The sequence below is a fragment of the Corvus brachyrhynchos genome, unplaced genomic scaffold (assembly GCF_000691975.1).
Source record: "Corvus brachyrhynchos isolate BGI_N302 unplaced genomic scaffold, ASM69197v1 scaffold22, whole genome shotgun sequence".
Lineage (NCBI taxonomy): Eukaryota > Metazoa > Chordata > Aves > Passeriformes > Corvidae > Corvus > Corvus brachyrhynchos.
Genome location: NW_008238355.1, coordinates 4,866,407 through 4,872,622, shown reverse-complemented (window position 1 = coordinate 4,872,622; position 6,216 = coordinate 4,866,407). Strand labels below are relative to the sequence as shown.

The 6,216-nt window shown below is 42.5% G+C and overlaps 1 long non-coding RNA gene across 2 annotated transcripts in view; it reads right to left on the bottom strand.

The window, feature by feature from the left end:
- LOC108447000 overlaps window positions 1-6,210 on the bottom strand; it is a 13,351-nt gene extending 7,141 nt beyond the window's left edge. The window contains exons 1-2 of one of the 2 annotated variants that reach the window (XR_001862358.1): window positions 5,959-6,210; window positions 3,419-3,703 (exon numbers count right to left, since the gene is read on the bottom strand). This is a non-coding gene — a long non-coding RNA (uncharacterized LOC108447000). The remainder of the gene's footprint in view (window positions 1-3,418; window positions 3,704-5,958) is intronic. The other variant, XR_001862357.1, reaches the window with a different exon arrangement.
- Between the last annotated feature and the right edge of the window lie 6 nt (window positions 6,211-6,216).

Below are 6,216 nucleotides of genomic sequence, written 5' to 3'. Positions count from 1 at the left end.
TCTAGGTACACAGCACTGGAAGAAATTTATCCTGAAAATATAAACACTTGAAAACCTTTTTCAGAATTTACTGATGCCGGGGCTTGATGATGCTGATTAATTACCCTAGGTGACTAAAGACAGCTAAATTGCTGTTTCCTCCCCTCTCACAAACACTTTTGCTTTGGATAATTTACCAGCTGATAGGTTCTTGTTTCCCTGAGCTCTCTGCAGCCACTAACACATAGTATTAAGGCCCCTTGTATAGTTTCAGCTTCTCCCTTGGCGATGATTTGGCTATTCAGCGTGAAATTTGACAAAGTACACACTTCAGTTAGCAAGCGCACCAACAGCCTGCACTCTCAACGCCTGCCAGCCTTCCTCACTCTCTGCTTTCTTAGCTGCTTGGACAGCTGAAGAGCATCTGAACATTAAGCTGAGTAGGCTTATGATGCTGACTTGGTAGAGCATGGCAATTCCCTGCAGTAAAAGCAACACATAAAGACCTCTCTCCTGGAAACAAGTGCAGTAAGAGGTGTCAGAGAAGAAGTTGGTTTCTATATCAAGAAGCTCTTACATTATGCATTGGTATTTTTTAACACAATGTAGTGTTTGGCTAGTAAAAAATATCTAGGCCTAAAGTAAATAAAGGCAGTGTTACCGAACATCTGATACCTGCAGGTGAATCACTTTAAAAAGAAGGCCTGGGCTTACAGAACAGAGAGATGTGAGGCAAGAAGTCTATGAAGATAAAAAGAAGCTTTACTAGGTTATTTTAGGAAGGTTATTTAGTTATTTTAGTAAAGTCATATGTCATGGAAGAATGTAGCTACATTTCCTACTTCGTCGTTGTAATTGTTTATCACTATTGCTCATAGGGACGCAGGAAAAGAGGATTTCTGCACCATGAGAAATTCTCAGTAGGACAAAGACCATGTGACTAAAGAAAGCCCTATAGAACTAGGCAGATCAGGCAAGCAAGGAGAACTGGAGGGAGCTAAAGTCATCACCAGCATGCTGAGTACAATGTACTAACGTCATGGAGAAGCAGTAGCTAAGCAGGAAAAGGGACAGCCCAGTTTCTCTTGCAGTTGCAGGCTGGAGTCGCTGGATTCCCTGGTAACCAAGATGCAAACATTTGGGTTTTGCACATGTTTCTGGATGGGGTGTTTTGGCACCTGATAAGGAGTCATCTTACACAATAGACAGTTTCCTTGGTGGGGACATGGACAAAGTCTGATTGCTGTTTGCAGTTCTCATTAAATATGGAAAAACCTAGTATCACTGGGTTCCCTGTTCATCACCTCTCTAAAAAATAGCTAAGGCTGTCAGGAAGAGCAAGAGAGAGACTGTCAAACATAAAGCATGACTGCAAAAGCTTTTACTTTAGGAAGAAGAAGCAGATTAGGAAAGAAAATGGGATCAAAGGAAGGAACAGCAAGATAAGTGGGTAAAATTGTAGGGAGGAGAGATTATGGTTAGTTTTCATGTGTAATGAAAAGATGTTGTTTCAGCTGAGCCCTGATTTGGCTCTCAATGCCTGCCCTGAAGTCTAGATGACTGGCATTATTCTAACTTGTGGAGCCTGCTGACATTTGGGGGGAGTTTCAGAGACTTGTACTGCCAGAATAAGTCCATCTACTTAAGTGGTTTTGGAAATTTTCCTTGAGCTTTTACTCTTTTTCATTCATGTTTTAACCAGTCCATTTAGACTGGATGAAAAACTAACCTTGGGTCAGCATCCCATGATCTACTCTAATCAGCAGCACATATGGGGTTCATGCTCAGTGATCCCAATTTATGGCTGCAGCTCTGAGAGAACTGGCCTGGGTGAGCGCACAAAATGACTATTTACATCTCTGTACAACCCTGCGAGGAGAAAGGGGGATGCAGATATCACTACTAAACTATGTAAGGTTTGAGTGCAAGGCCCTAGGCGAAACTAACAAGCAGCCTCTTTCTTCAACTAGCTCTTGCTCTGCAGCTTTGCTTTCCCTTCAAAAGCAAGTAATCTCATACTGCAGCAAGTAACAAGTTTGCAGTCTACAGAAACAATCCAGGCTTTGGCTCCCTACAGCTCACCAGCTCAGGGGTTATCAGGGGTTATCGTCTTCAGTGATCCCTGGTTGCCTCAATCTCAAATCCCATAAACTCTGCAAGCATGGTTTCCAAAATAGCTAAATCTGAAGGTAGACTTCTGTGCATGTGTGCACATGTGCGTGTGTGCACAAAGATAGATAATCAATTATTTGATGTGGATGAAGCTACTGAATTATTTCTTAACATGTTTTTTTTCTATATGAAGAAATTCCTGTTCAGTCTTGGATTTCAGAAGCTGGGTTTACAATGCAGTGCTTCTGCTTTGTCTTTTGCCTCAGCAACTACAAATCTCTGGAGGCTTTGCAGTGCACCAGAATGGAGGAGGGAGAGTCACACTTCAGCAGAGAGTCTTTTATAACCTTTTCTGATGTTTTACTGTGGCTTAAATACAGCAGAGACCTGACATACATTCGAATTGCCATGTACTGAAGAATGGAGAAATGATAAGAGAGAAAAAATTACTATGTGTCCTTCTGATTTTCTAACTATATCACAGGGCTTTTGGAGTATCGGACCACCTTGGGAAGTCTTGTTTTTTATTACAGCTTCACTCAATTTTGAATTAATTTTGTCTCACACCCCCTGTATGTAAAAATGGTTGCTTTTACTTATACATGTCAATTTCGTCACTGTCCATATTCCTGCTCCACTTGCGTGTTCCCCAATACATTATTAAATGCATTAGAGACAAGTTTAAGAGGTTCCACTGATTACAGAAAAGAGATGTTTGTTTAAACCATTGGCATGGGATGTTCACATATCTGACATTGTCAGTGTCAGAAGAGATGTGCAGGTTTCAAATAAACACACATATTCAGATGTGAAATCCTGTTAAATTAGATCCAGAGAGGGAGAATAATCGAGGCAGTTCAAAAAGCAAGGTGGTGAGCTGCAGATCCCCATAACTTATGAACATCAGGCCTGAGAGCAAAACTGCAAAGGAATCAGTCAAAATAAAGCTAAGAAAGAGAATGAGAAAGATGAAAAGAAACCTGAGAAAACTGGCTGCATATTGTCTGTGTTTGAAACTAGACGAAAAGGGAAGATAGGGCCTGTTTTTCTAGCCAAATTGTGAAACATAAGAAGTGAAAGAATCAGGAGAAAAGGAGCTGAAGAAGCAGACATGCTGAGTGCTGACCAATGGGCAGTGTTTCATTAAGTGCTGGCAGAGGACATAGAGACTGTTTGAAGGGGGTTTGCTCCTCCCTCACGGGACACACCAAATTTTTACCGTATCTGCTTTTTACTAGTTGCCTCAGTAAAGAAAAGACCTGCGGGATGCCAGAGAGACTAACAATATCACCTGGCTGCTTTAAATGTCGGTTGCAAAGATACTCACCAAAACATGTTCCTACTGGTTTAGTGGAACCAGTGGTACATACGCCTGTAGAAGACAAGGCTTGGATGGCTTTCGGTCTGCTGATTTCTCAGATTTGGAACAATGCCTCTAGAGAGGACTTTGCACAGAGCCTTAAATTCCTTCTTCTTCCTCAACACACAGAGATGAAAGTTGCTTGAGGGGCTCTTCACAACAGCAGCAGTAGCAACGTGCTCTCTTGTTGCGAAAGATGCAAATTCATCTCCCACAGGGATGGGTTGTACTGTGCTCTAAAATGCTTGCTGGCTGCGATGAAACAAAAGCCTTCTGAATCACATTAATTGCACTATATTGCACCTTTCCTGACACTCTGACATGAACCTTTAACCTTCCAAAAGCTCTTTAAGTCGGCCAGCACCCCTTGACATAAATTGATGCATGCAACACTGTTTGTGCGCTTACAAACTGAGAAGCACACAAACATTTCCTCTAAATGCTCACAAAATGACCAGCTCTCAGGGCATAAATGTGTTATGCACAAAAGAGGAGGTTATACCCAAGAGCTTGTAAAACGGCCACAGCAGTGCACAGCAGTGATTGTCAATATATTATGTTGTAACATGCTTGTAGACTCATAGACAGTCAGACTTAAAGTCTTGTACAAGAATCTTGCTCAAGATTCTTCCTGCATTTGACCCCTGCAGTTAAGTGCTACAGTAATGGACTTCAAAGCATGTTGCTGCAAGAACTTGCCAAATGGTGATGGTACTCAGTAAATACCCAGTGATAGGACCCAGGGAGTGTGAATCACACGCTAAACAGTGTTTTTATGTCTGTGGAGAAATCCTTTTGCCTGAACACAGAAATTCTGATCTTATGTGGGAATTTGAAGGTTTGAATGATGGGATAAAGATGCAGTTTGGGGAATTTTGACTTTCTGAAAGGAAAAGTAAAATTCATGCCTGAAATAAAAAGAAGACAGACATTTCTTAGATGCTGTTTTGTGATTCATAAACACTGCCTACATTAGGGTGATTTGTATTTGTTAGGCAACCTTTCCTAGCTTCTGGTTGGAGAGACTCACTCACTAGTTCAAGGTTTATAGGAGAGGAAAAACACCTCTAAAAAGCAACAAATACAGCTTTTCTTGGACATACAAATACTGTAACTTTAAGGCACATTACCTAAAGCCATTTTAAAGTTTGAATACAATGGCCCAAAGTTTCCTTCTGCCCTTTCCTACTGATTCAAGCAACATTCCTTGCATGTTTTTTCTGAATTTCATTACACTGCTCATAGTCAGCTGAAGTTAATTACTGAATACTAACTTTCATGGGCCTTGAGAGTCATGCTTCTGCAAAGAAACAAGTGAATTGCAAAAATGCAATTTCTTTTTAACATAATTGTTTTGGATCATCTTAAGAAATGAAAATGTTAACAGCATTCTGAGTAGAAGCATAAAGTGGTAAGAGTGGCCAGAAAAACCACTTAGGTAAGTGGTAAAGGTAGCATAGTGCTCAGAGATGCTGAAATGTAAACAGCATGAATCCACAGGACCCCGTCTCCTTGATTTTTTTCTCTGTATTTGGAGACTCTAGGAAAGGCCAAATACAGAACTTTTATCCTGAACCCACTCACACATGCTTCTCACATCACGGCAACTTTGCCTTGTGGCAGGTGTTGCAAAAGCCCAGAATTAACCGGGCTGGCCAGTGGAAATGGCAGTAAAATGCAACGGCTACAGTAAGCACAGCCGGCAGGGTGCTGTGCCTGTTGGCTCAGGGAAAATGTGCCGCTCACAAGTAAAGCTACAGACTCATGTATGCTGCAGAAATATGTGCCACATCTTTCCAGCACAGTGGTGGGCCATACAGAAACTGCCTGGGTAGAAATGAGGAGCAGTTTTGTTTGGGAGAATGACATTTTCAGGCTATCTTCCTGTTTCAGTGATACAACGAGACTGGTATTGTTGAGAGTCTTTCTGAAGAATGGCTAAAAAGCAAAGGTCATGATGACACAGCAGGCTTAGTAAAGATGCAGACTTGGCAAGGACACTGAATTCTTGAGCAAGAAGTTGTATAAATAACAGGATGTGAGTCCAGATAAGTAAGCAGAAAGAAACCATATGGAAGAGGAAAGTAAGACCCCTGTGTTTGCAGATCTCACGGAATAGCTCCCACCAATAAGGAGCTCAGCTTTTGCAATATGTATGAGCTAATTAGTAGCACTATAAGTATGTGTAGATTATTACAATAAACGAGACTTGCTGATCACAATGCCTTGAGTGCTTGTCTCCCGCGACTCCACCCGACATGGTATAAACTCTGCTTCACTTTGCAGAGCGTCTTTGGTTTCCTTTCTCAGAAAATTTAAGTTTTAAAACTTACTTCTCCTCATTCCTCTGTCATGATCTGCCTGCTACAGTTTATTTCCATTCCAATTGAAGGACTAAAAGCTATCACTATTCAGTTTTATTAATAAGTGTGTGTGCTTGTGCGGGGAAAGATTCTGCTTGTCAAACACCTGCCCCAGCCACTGTCCAGGACTCCTCCCTCACCTACCAAGCACTCTGCTGCAACATTGCATCAAACCTCCTTTTCCCTCCCGCCGGGGAACGCGGGTCGGGACGCGGGGTGGGATGAGGGCTTGGAATGCGGGGCTGGGTTGCAGGTGTGGGACGCGGAACCGGGATGCGGGAGTGGCAAGCAGGGGCTGGAATGCAGACCTGAGATGCGCGGTGCAACGCGGGGCCCTTACGTGGGTCCAGGAAGCGGGAGGTGGGGCCGGGAGATGGGGCCGAGAGGCGAAACGCAGGGGCG